Raw genomic sequence first — 11,694 nt, 5'->3', positions numbered from 1 at the left:
AAAGACAAACAGGAGTATTAATCCGAATTTGTCCTAAGTTATTGTCTAGACTCAAGTATGTGCAATTGTGTCACTGAGATTAAACACATTAGGATAGTGTTTAATTCACTCAATGTTGGCTCTGATACCAACCTGTCACACCCCGATTTCCACGTGTATCACCGGTGGGCCCGGTAGGGGATTACCGTGACGTAGTTGGCTACAATATAGTCAAACCACACAATTATATAAATGCACAGCGAAAGCTTAAAGATAAATTTATATACTTCAACCTTTGATGGTAATATCAAATGTATTACACGAGTTGAATGTATCCACAGGGGATCATAAATAAAATAAAGTATTGTTCAGTCAGATACAGCATCAAGTTTGCGAGACTATTCGTGATGCTAGGAAGCTATTACCAGCCAAATTTCGTGTAGTACCTGCACTTAATCTTTTGGGGAAAATACGTCAGTTTACACTGGTAAATACGTTCAACTGACACATTTGAAAATGTTTATTAAAATTGATTTGAATGCACGAGGCACAAACTCTTTTATAACTTGGGAAAATTATTAAAATCTTGTGAACGAATTACATGTCCTTTTATGCGTTCAGTAGCCCGGATCCTGTCCGAGTTAAAGATTAATAGACACACCACATTGCGTAAAACCGTGGTGTAAAAACCAACGGCTACGTCTTTTGATAATAATAATGTCGACATAATATACCGGGTGTACGCCTACACCGGGATGTCGAGGTCGTGGTCATTTCGTAAAATGATGCCAAGGATATCCGGGACAACGGTCATTAACCCCCCAAAGGCTTTTAAGTAACAAGACTGTTTAAATGAGCCGATCACATTATTCAATTAACCACCTAAGCGATGGAAGATCTGATGCTCAATCAAGCGGTAAATATTATACCGTATCCCAAGCCCGTATAAGGGAAAAATAAGTTAAAAGTATTTACCTTTGCAAGTATATTCCTTAATGGATTACGTCACAGGTAGCTTTTACTGGGGCTCCTATTCTGGAACGAAGGTTTTAATTAACCTATTAGAATCCTAACGGGTCTTTATATTGGCCGTAGCCTAGACCGGTTGGTTCCGAAGTATAAATACGGTTTAATCGCGCGAAAAGGCGAAAACCAAGAATGGAAGGTGATTCTGACCCAACAAGCTCAGGGACTTGTTTTATATGGGTTGAAGGTTCACACTCTGGATTTTGGGGTCAAAATAATATAGTTTGACCCGTATCGGCTAATTTATGTAAACTAGTTACATAAGCCGAACCGTGCGCAATAGGCGCAACGGATGACCGTGGGAGTCCTACGCTTGTTTCGTACGTTAATATGCCTTAAAGAGGTTGTGGTATCAGTAGGATACCTTCAGTGATGCCCGTAACGAGTTTAGATGAATATATCGCCCCGTAGGGGTTTTCCGGTCATTTTAAAGATTTTTAAGGAGCTTTTCGAGTTCTACAGGAAATCTGAGTTTCCCGAATAGTATATAAAGTTTAAAATACTTTATTTATTATTTAAAATCAGAAGCAACTGGAATCGGGTCAAAAGACCTTGTAGAACTCAAGTTTTGGCCGAAAAGGGCATATTCGGTATTTACCGAACCGTAGCCATAACCGCAGGTTATGAGCAAGGTAAAAATTATTAAAAATCTTTAAAATTCCAAAAATATTATTTTATAACAGTGGGTAAAAGTTTTGGTGACGAAATCTTGGTTTAGATAGGCGTTATGCTAATTGCGCCGTTTATTACAAAAGTTTCTTATAAATGCGCTATCTAGCATAACTCTCATTCTAGACCTCGGATTGACGTGAAACTTTAAGGACATGCTTATAATTTAGTAAGCAAGGTTATGGTCCATTCACGTGTCCGAAATACTCGTTTTATTTTAAAAAGGCCGTTACGGTCAACTTTTAGGCGATTAACGGAAATGCGTAAAAGACTCGGACAACCAACGAACCGGTCACAGAGGTTTATACCATCATGTAACCTGGTCCTAATAGAGTCCTAAGGCATATCTATACCTCACTAAAACAGGTCAGAACTGAAGTCAAAGAAAAAGTCAAACTTTTGCGACATTCGGCTCCGAACCGGGTCAATATAGCAAATGGTCGATTCAAACGAGCGTAGACAAGTTTATATACTTAATATCATATTTTATAAATGTCAAAACAGGTTTCATATCATCTACATTACAGATTATGCATGAATCGCAAAAATAGCCTTCTATTGACTTTTTAAATATGTGTTTGACTCGACATTTGCACTAGTTAGAGTGGTGATCATGGGAAACCCTTTCAGAGGTTTATTACCCATATAAACACCAACACATAACTACCTTTGATTCGTCATAAGACTGAACCATTAAGGATTTATCTTAAAGTCAAACCGTAGTTACGACGGTTTGGTTTTTAGCTATATTACTAAGTAAAATTGAACTACAAAGGATTTAAACGACTTACAGAAGTTTAGGCTTGCTTAGAGGACAAAGAAGAAAGCTTGAGAGCTTTTGAAATGACCAGGGAAGTGTTTTTGAGTTGTGATGAACTTATGCACACAATGTGCTTATTTATAGTGAAGAAATGCTTCTAAGATCATCACACATTGGTCTATAACTGATCATGGATGATGGGCAGGTGTCCCATGGTGCTATGGGTCGAGTAGGGGGCGCCCATGACTCTGGAAGACCCATCATTTATTGTTTTGCCGCTTACAACAGCCAACAGTCAATTTTCTGTCGCTGGGCATCGCTTACGGACCGTATGGCTTCGGCCTTGCGGTCCGTAAGCCATAGGCGGATCATCAGCAATCATTCACCTCCTTACGGTCCGTAAGGCATACCCTTTACGGTCCGTAAGGGGTTAAAATTGTATCTTTTTGAAATGATTACTAAATCTTAGTAATTAATGTCGAATCTTTGGTAATTAATAACCTGACCTTTCGAGTTTGAAGGGGTAACTTTGCGATATGGCCCTCGGTTAATTACAATTAAGGACCTAGCGTTATTTACCCGTATCGTTAAGCCCCCGGTTAATTTATTTATTATCCGGAAAGCCATAAATTATATTATTGACGCTTTTAACCCTTCTCATACGAATTTGATCATAACTTTCTCGTTTTAAAACGGAACTTCGCGGAATTTATACAGTATATTCTGGTGAGCGTATAATACTGTTACAAAGCTTCGGGAACGTTAAAGGGTCACTCAGAGGTATAATTTAAACATGTTGACACGGTTAACCCATGTAACTCGTAATCTCTCACTTTCTTCCGCGTTTCGCTTCCGTACGATCCATGATTTATTCGTTTGAAGGTACGAGCATCATTTAGGGTTACTATACAGTATATTTACCCTTTGTTGACATTATAACCCTCGAATTTACATACTTTCAAGGCTTGTCAAAATTAGTCCTTTATTTAATATCAATGCCACGTGTAATCAAATGACACGTGTTAACACATCATTGGACACAAAAATTCGAGGTGTTACAACTACGCAAGTAAGACTCTTTCGGATGCGCAATTGAACTACACAACCACCGAAAAAAGAGCTACTTGCGGTGGTATATGCATTGGATAAATTTCGGTCTTATATATGGGGTAGTAAAGTGATTATTTACTCGGATCACACTGCAGTTAGGTACCTCATGAAGAAGAAAGATGCGAAGCCGAGGTTAATCCGATGGGTGTTGTTGCTCCAAGAGTTTGATTTGGAGATACGGGACAAGAAGGGCATTGAGAATGTGGTAGCGGACCACTTGTCCCGCTTGATGGTTGAAGAGGATCCGAAAGCCTTAGAAATCAATGAGTCCTTCCTAGATGAGCATATAATGAAATTGGATAAATTGCCATGGTATGCTAACATTGTCAATTATCTTGTTACATGTGATATGCCGGCACATTGGGATAGACGGAAAAGGCAACACTTCATGTCCCAAATCAAATATTATCGGTTGGAAGAACCGCATTTGTGGAAGGAGTGTGCAGATCAAGTTATAAGGAGATGCATTGATGACGAAGAGATTCCGAGCGTGTTGCAGCATCTACACTCGTTTGCATGTGGTGGCCTTTATTGGCCTACTATTTTCAAAATGGGTCACAAAGTGTTGAATAGTGGCCTTTATTGGCCTACTATTTTCAAAGATGCAAACGAGTTTGCCAAAAATTGCATAGAGTGTCAAAAATTAGGGGGTATATAAAAAAGGGATGAGATGCCCATGCAACCAATCCTTGTAGTCGATGTTTTCGATGTATGGGGTATTGATTTCATGGGCCCATTCCCCAATTCCTATGGCAATTTATATATCTTGGTGGCTGTTGACTATGTGTCAAAATGGGTCGAAGCAATAGCCACCAAGACAAACGACCATTCCGTAGTATGCAACTTTGTCCAAACCAATATTTTCTCAAGGTTTGGGATCCCTCGTGTCATTATAAGTGATGGAGGATCTCATTTTAAAAATTTTCGGTTTGGAAAACTCCTAAAACGGTTTGGTGTTGACCATAGGATTGCTACCCCCTATCACCCGCAAACAAGCGGGCAAGTTGAGGTGTCAAATAGGCAAATCAAAGAGATTTTGCAAAAGACCGTGCGGGCGGACCGTATGGATTGGTCAATTAAGTTGAACGATGCTTTGTGGGCCTACCGTACGGCACAAAAGACACCCATAGGCACTACACATTACCGGTTGGTCTACGGTAAAAACTGCCATTTACCGGTTGAACTTGTGCACAAATCATTATGGGCTATTAAAGAGGTTAATGTGCAATACGATGATCCAGGTAAAGAACGGAAGCTCAAATTATGTGAGTTGGAGGAGCTACGGGAGATGGCATATGAATGCGCGTCCAAGTATAAGGATGGGATGAAAAGAGCGCATGATGCCAAGTTGAGGAAGAAAGAGTTTGAAGTGGGTCAAAAGGTGTGGCTCTACAATTCGAAGCTCAAATTCTTTCCCGGAAAGCTCCGAAGCAAATGGATGGGACCCTATGTTGTCACCCGGGTCGGACAATTGGGTGATGTTACTATCGAGGACCCGAAGGACGAGGTACGGCAAACGGTAAATGGTCATCGACTAAAACCGTTTCTCGAAGGTAACGAGAAAGTGGATGAAAACAAGGAATCGGTAAGCTTCGTGGCAAGTTTACCGGTTTACGAGGTCGAATGAAAAGGAACGGTAACAGTTTGTGTAAAGTTATGTACCATTTTTTAATTGTTTGTGTGTTTCGAGGATAATTGTTTTCAGTTCCTACTAATCCCTTTTGATTGTGTGAAGTCCAGACATTACAAACGGGTCATGAAGATACAAGGTATGTTTTTAGACTTGTTTATGTGTATTGAGGACAATACACGATTTTTTGGGGGGTGGTAGGGCCGTTAACGATGTCCATGTTTAAAAGTTTTAACTTATAAAAATTCACAAAAAGATTTTTAAAAATTTTTAGGATCTTTTAGTGTATATAGTCCCTTTAGAAAAAAGTGCACAAATTTACTCATAAAAAAATATAAAAAAAAATTAATAAATGGCTACCCGTCGGCGACGGGGTGATGACCGTCCCGGACGGGCTCTCTAAAACCCCGTCGGATCCAAATTCCCGTAACCAGACGCTTAAGGCGTCGGCCACAGGATAAATTTTGGCTACCCGTCGGCGACGGGTTCATCACCGTTGGCGACGGGCTTGGGATTTGACGTCGGACGCAGAATTGTTCTAGCGTTTAAAAACGGTTTTCAAAGTGTATTCACCTAACCAAACACCACGTAACTCCATCATTTACCACAAAGTCGACCCCCAATCACCCTACATCATTCTTTACCACAAAAATCTCTGATTTCTCTCTCCTAACATCACCTTTCCCCTTCATCTTCTTCCTCAAACTCTCAAGAACCCTAAAATATTCAAGCTTTCATAACTTTCTCAATTCTCCACCAATCCAACTGATTTTGGAGTCCATCTTGGGTAATTTTTCAAGAGGAACAAAACCCCCCCAACACGGTTTTCATCAATTCTTGCTATTTTGCAAGATTTCTGGGCGTGTTACTTAGGGGTTTTGAAGGGGTGTGCATCAAGATCTTTGTTTTACATCTTTTCACAGTTTTTTCTTTTTTCAACAACACAAGGTATGGATTCTTTTTAATTTTATGCTTGATTCTCATATATGTAATGTTTTTCTTCCGAAATTTTAAACTTGTTAGTTTAAGAGTAGGTTGTTTAAACAATGTATGTTGATTTAGCATGATGTTGAGTAAGATTAGTTGTTGTTGATGGAATTTGAGCATGTATAACTTTAGTGAAGTGATTACACTTGTTATACACATGATTGAACATGAAGGTGATGTTGAATACATTGTCGAAATTATAAGAAATTGTAAGCACAACAATGACATTCATAAGTAGATGATAAAATTGGCGACTTTTGAAAGTTTAAAAATGCGATTTTACTTTCACTTGTTAATTAAAAATTTCAACATCGCACCTCATGTTCAAAGTTTGGGAGTTTAATGAAGGTTGAATTTATATTGATGTTTGCTTGTTTGTGATTGTAGTTATGGCGGGTGGCAAGAGACAAAAGACTACAGGCCAAGCTTCATCATCCGGGGTTGGTTCTTCTTCCGGTTTAATACCGAAGAAGTGGGAGCAACTAAGCTCCGTGGAGGAGAACGATGCGAGGTTGTACAGGCAGGATTGGGAGTGGGTGAAGTTTAGGGACAGCCAAAGTGCTAGAATTTGGGATGACAAGAAGAACAAACCGTTGTCGAGTTATCAAGACAGGAAGTTAGAGGCTAAGTTGTGGAAGTGGAAGATGGTAAACGGTGTGAACACTTCAATTCCAACAAGGGTAATATGTGAACGGGTTGTGAACGTAGAAGAATTTCGTCAAATTGGGATTGTGCAGATGTTCGAACGTCTAGGATGGGAAAGTGTCGTTGATTGGTGTGAAGATAATACCTCCAGGATATACTTATCGGAAGTTTGTGAATGGTTATCTATCTTGAAGCTCGTTAACAAGAATGAATCTCCATCACAGTGGAAGTTGGTGGGAAAGACTACTCGAGGGAACATGACAATGTCCTTCGAGACCATGAATTGTATTGCTCGTTTCGATTCCTTGGGAGTACAAGCATATGATTACCCATCCATCGAGCATTTTTTGGATAATCATTTGAACAACGACGATGCCGAGCAACTGTTAGATGTTACCTTCCCGTTCAACAAAGGGGGAGAAATGAAAAGAAAGCAAATGTCGCTTGAGGGAAAGATTCCTCAAGGGATTTCTGTTGAGAACATCTTGGCGAGGTTTGGTGATCGTGGAGGTGTTAGAGTGAGTGACAGTAGGGTGGTGCACGCCTTACTTTATGGAACCCCAACATTGTCGTGGAGACATATAGTGATGATGAACACCTGGGCTACAAGGGAGTCGTCCCAAAGGCGTTTTATTCCGTACGCACGCCTCATTAGCACCATGATTGTGCAACAAAATTGTTTACCCCCAGAATCACTATGGGTTTCTAAGCCGGTGGAGGAATTTAACTTGGCGTACATGAGGAAGAATTGGAAGATAGAAGTTAAGTTCTCGGGAAACAAGTACGTTGTGACCGATGATTTGGGCAACAAGTATGAGATCCGTACTGCTGGAGCACCACCAGTAGCGGAAGAAGATGAGGAAATGGGTGATGAAGAGGAGGAATTTGAACCCTCCGGTGCACAAAGACCAAGGCAACGATATATGCGGCCACATAGGGAAATCAACGCGGATGTGGCGGGTTTTGTGACCAGGAGACGGGTTCCTTCCTACAAAAATTTTGATTGGGGGCAGCAGGAGATATATGACAATGTCTCCGCTTGCATAGGTGAAGGACGGGAATACAATCAAAGAAGAGAAGCTTGGGAGGGGTCCCATGGATCCTCAATGCAAGGGTATTGGACAGCTCAAGAAGCCCATAGGGAAAGAATGAACAAGTTTGTGGAAGAGCAATAACTGTTCCAGGCAATGCAAAGATCACACATGGAACAGTTGGCAAAAATGCAGGAGGATGAGGCAGCCCGAAGACGGGCATGGGAAGAAGCAGAGGCAGCGCGTAGACAGGAAGAAAGAGAATTGAACCGACGCCGTTGGAGTGCCATGTACGTCTCTCAACAAATGGCGATTAATAACGCCAAAGTGCTGCACGACCAGGAGCGGCACCAAAGAGACTACCAAGCCGGCCTCCCATATGCCGAGCACTCGGGGTGGACAAATTACCCCGATCTTCCCTACCTGCAAGACCCATCCGACCCGACTCCACATTGGCCCGAAGCGGTAGGGTCTAGCTTCATCCCAATCCCGTACCAACCACCGCCTCAAGGGGAGCAAAGTCCCCTCGATAACTATAGGGAGATGTTCGAGGCCCTCACTGGTTATCCATACCAACCCAACCCGCCAATGGATCCAAACGAGCGATATCAACGGTAGAGGTATGGTATATTTTATGTTGTTGTTGTTGTATATTTTGTTCCGTTATTTCTTGTCGTTTTTATTTAATTTATGTCTAGCTAAATGAACTTTGTGGGTGTGTTCCCTATATAACCCTCACGAGACCTCTCGTCCTCCCAAGCTATTGGGGGGTTTAAAAGGGCTTGTTGCATAAGCTAAATGCAACCGTGATTCTTACGAAAGTGAGTTAGGTTTGTTGTTGTTGTAAATCTTTTCCACAAAAATCAAAGTAAAATAATGCATGACTTGGTAATATATTCATAAAAAGGGTACGTACTAACAAATTTTGATGGTTGTGAGAAGCATGCTTCTACACAAGTATTAGAATTTGTAGGTACAACATGTTTGCGGGACAACCAGTTTTATGAAGAGACGAAGGATATGAGCATCAAGTGATAAAAATCAGGTGCATGTGTTTCTTTTTACTTTGATTGTTAGTTAGGAATAAGTGGATTGTAATATGTATTTTAATTTCCGGGGTGAAAAGTTGGGAAGGTTAGTCGTGTCACATCCCTTGTGCATTCTTAAAACTCTAGTTCTTACACATTGAGGACAATATGTACTTCAAGTGTGGGGATGGGGGAGTAGTAAAAATTTTTGATTTTTACCCATGCATTTAAACACTACACATTGAGGACAAAGTTTACCTCAAGTGTGGGGATGGGGGAAAATTTCAAAAATTTTCAAAAATGTCTTGTTTTAAAAGAAATCTTAAAAGCACAGGTAACCAAGTCAACGAGGGATGTCACAACCCATTTGGTCTTTTGTCATGGTCAAGTTCAAATTAATAAGCATAACGGGTATTTAGCGGGTGGTTATTTGGGAATAATTCCCCTAAGGAACTAGCAATTTATGCATATCACATATCATACCTTTATACGTGAGGTTTGAGCCACTTTTATATCATAGATTTACATTTACATGTTTCTTTGTTTGAGTGGACCATTAGTCGCGTATTGTAGAACTTGCAACTTTTGATACGTTTGAGACTATAGACCAAATACAAGCACGAGAATGATTAAGGCATTAGGTAAACCTTTTCTCTTAAAACCATTTTTTTATCCTTACCCGAACAAATTCCCTAGTCGCCCATTTTGAGCCTAAACCTTTCGTTTGACCACCCTATAGCCCATAAACCTTAAACCTTTTCTTTTTAAACCCGTGTGATGAAAATTCGATTATAGGAGCTTAAGTGTATAGTTGTTATGATTCTTAAAAAAAACAAAAACAAAAAAAAAACAAAAAAAAGGAGAAAAATGTTGCGAAAAAGATCGAAAAAGCTTTGAGAAAAACACAAAAAAAAGTGTTAGTAGTTGTTGAATAAAAGGCTTAAGTTGTTGCCTTGTAGTGGTGTTTATAGTTTACTTTTTGTTTAGAATAGTCTTTTGTAATAAAAATCGAATTTTCATCACTTTAGCCATTTTAAAAAATATCCTATTTCCTACCCTTAACCTAGCCCCGTTACAACCCTTCAAAGACCTTTTGACTTGTGCTTAGTATTTGTGATTAATGGTGGAGAATGATTGAGTTGCAAGCCTATGCGGGTACGTGTTCTAATCGGTTTTGAGCGATTAATTTTTGAAGTGCTAATACATTATACACGTTAGCCAATTTTAAGCCGAGTGGAGAGCACATTGTGAGGGATATGCATGACTTGTTAGTTTTACGGGCGGGTTAGTCTTGGATAACCATTAGTATATGTGATTATTCACTTAACCGGTAAATATGTGGAATTTGTAAAGAGTTTGAACTTTTGTATGACAATAGACCTTAACTTCTGTCTTGGGAACGGGATGTGTATTCGTTGTTCGACCCGCGTGAAAGTAAAAAACAGATTTGCTTGAGGGCATGCAAAAGACAAGTGTGGGGATGTGATACGTGGTTGTAAACCGGTGCTCGTTATTGTTTAACTTGACGTTTTTACGTAAGTTCTAGTTTCGAATAGCCTACTTTTAATCAAGAATGTGTTTTGCAGGTTTGATGGAGTTTAAGGAGCTTTTCGAGAGCTTTACGGGTCACCGGGTCGAAAATCGAAACACCAGGACGCGTTACAGATCAACCGGGAGTGCAAGGATCAAAGTTCAGAAAACTGGTACTCTAAAGGCCGTCGGCGACGGGGGTATACCCGTCCCGGACGGGCCCCAGAAAGTCCCGTAAGCACACAAGCCCGTATCCAGATACATTGGCCGTCGGCCAGAAATTTTTTTTTGGGAACCCGTCAGCGACGGGGTCATGCCCGTCGGCGACGGGCAGTAATTTTGGTTAACGCAGATTTTTGGGGTTTGAGCTAAGATTGATTGTTATTGGTTGAAAGGACATTAAAGTCGGGGGTTACACTCACTTTGGAGTTTTGAACTTGATCTTGGAGCCTAATTCACCTACCAATTCATCTCCATTCCATCTCCAACAAGATCAATCATCCGAATCAAGATCATCACCATCATTCCTTCACTCACCATCCAAAACCCTAATTCTCAATTTCATCATCCATCCCACCATTATCATCCATAAACCTCAATCATCAATCATTCCTTCATCCTTCAAGATTCAAGATGACTTCATCCGCGTTCCAAGCATCCGGTGATCAAGTTGCATCAACCATGAGCGGCTAATCATCTCGGTTTCACCCTGGCGTAGGTAGTTGTTAATTCAAGTGTTTCGAATTGTTCTTGTTTCATCTTAGTGACAATTTGTGTTTGGTTTTTGAAATTTTTGACAATAGTATTACATTTGTTACGAATTCGTGAATTGTCGAGCGATGTTAAAAGTTATGACTTTGCGAAACGGTAATATGTAATTGTACGTTGTCATCGTTAGGATTTACTTGTGTTGATTATAAAGTGTCTTTTTGTCCGTTCTTCGGGGCGTTGATAGTTAGTAGCACCTAAGTCACGGTACACTAAATCCGTTAATCGAATGCATTTGAGTTGAAACTAAAACTTGTAGAAACCCTAGGTTAACAATTACCGAAACCGGGTGTGATTCCTTTTTATTATTATTGTTCTAGTATCCGAATTTCTTGCAATCATTAATTAGTAGTTGTTAATTAATTAATCCAATTCCGGTCGTTCAAATTCACACCTTTCTACTAAACAAAAAATACAAAAATATCTGGCAAGCTTCATAATTGTGACAATTCTTTATAATTCAGTCAAATCCATACACAAACCACATACTCTTCGTGGATCGACCCCTTACTACCACTAACACATTGTTAA

The sequence above is a fragment of the Helianthus annuus genome, chromosome 9, assembly GCF_002127325.2.
Source record: "Helianthus annuus cultivar XRQ/B chromosome 9, HanXRQr2.0-SUNRISE, whole genome shotgun sequence".
NCBI lineage: Eukaryota > Viridiplantae > Streptophyta > Magnoliopsida > Asterales > Asteraceae > Helianthus > Helianthus annuus.
The sequence above is the reverse complement of the archived record's forward strand: the minus strand, read 5'-3'. Positions refer to the sequence as shown.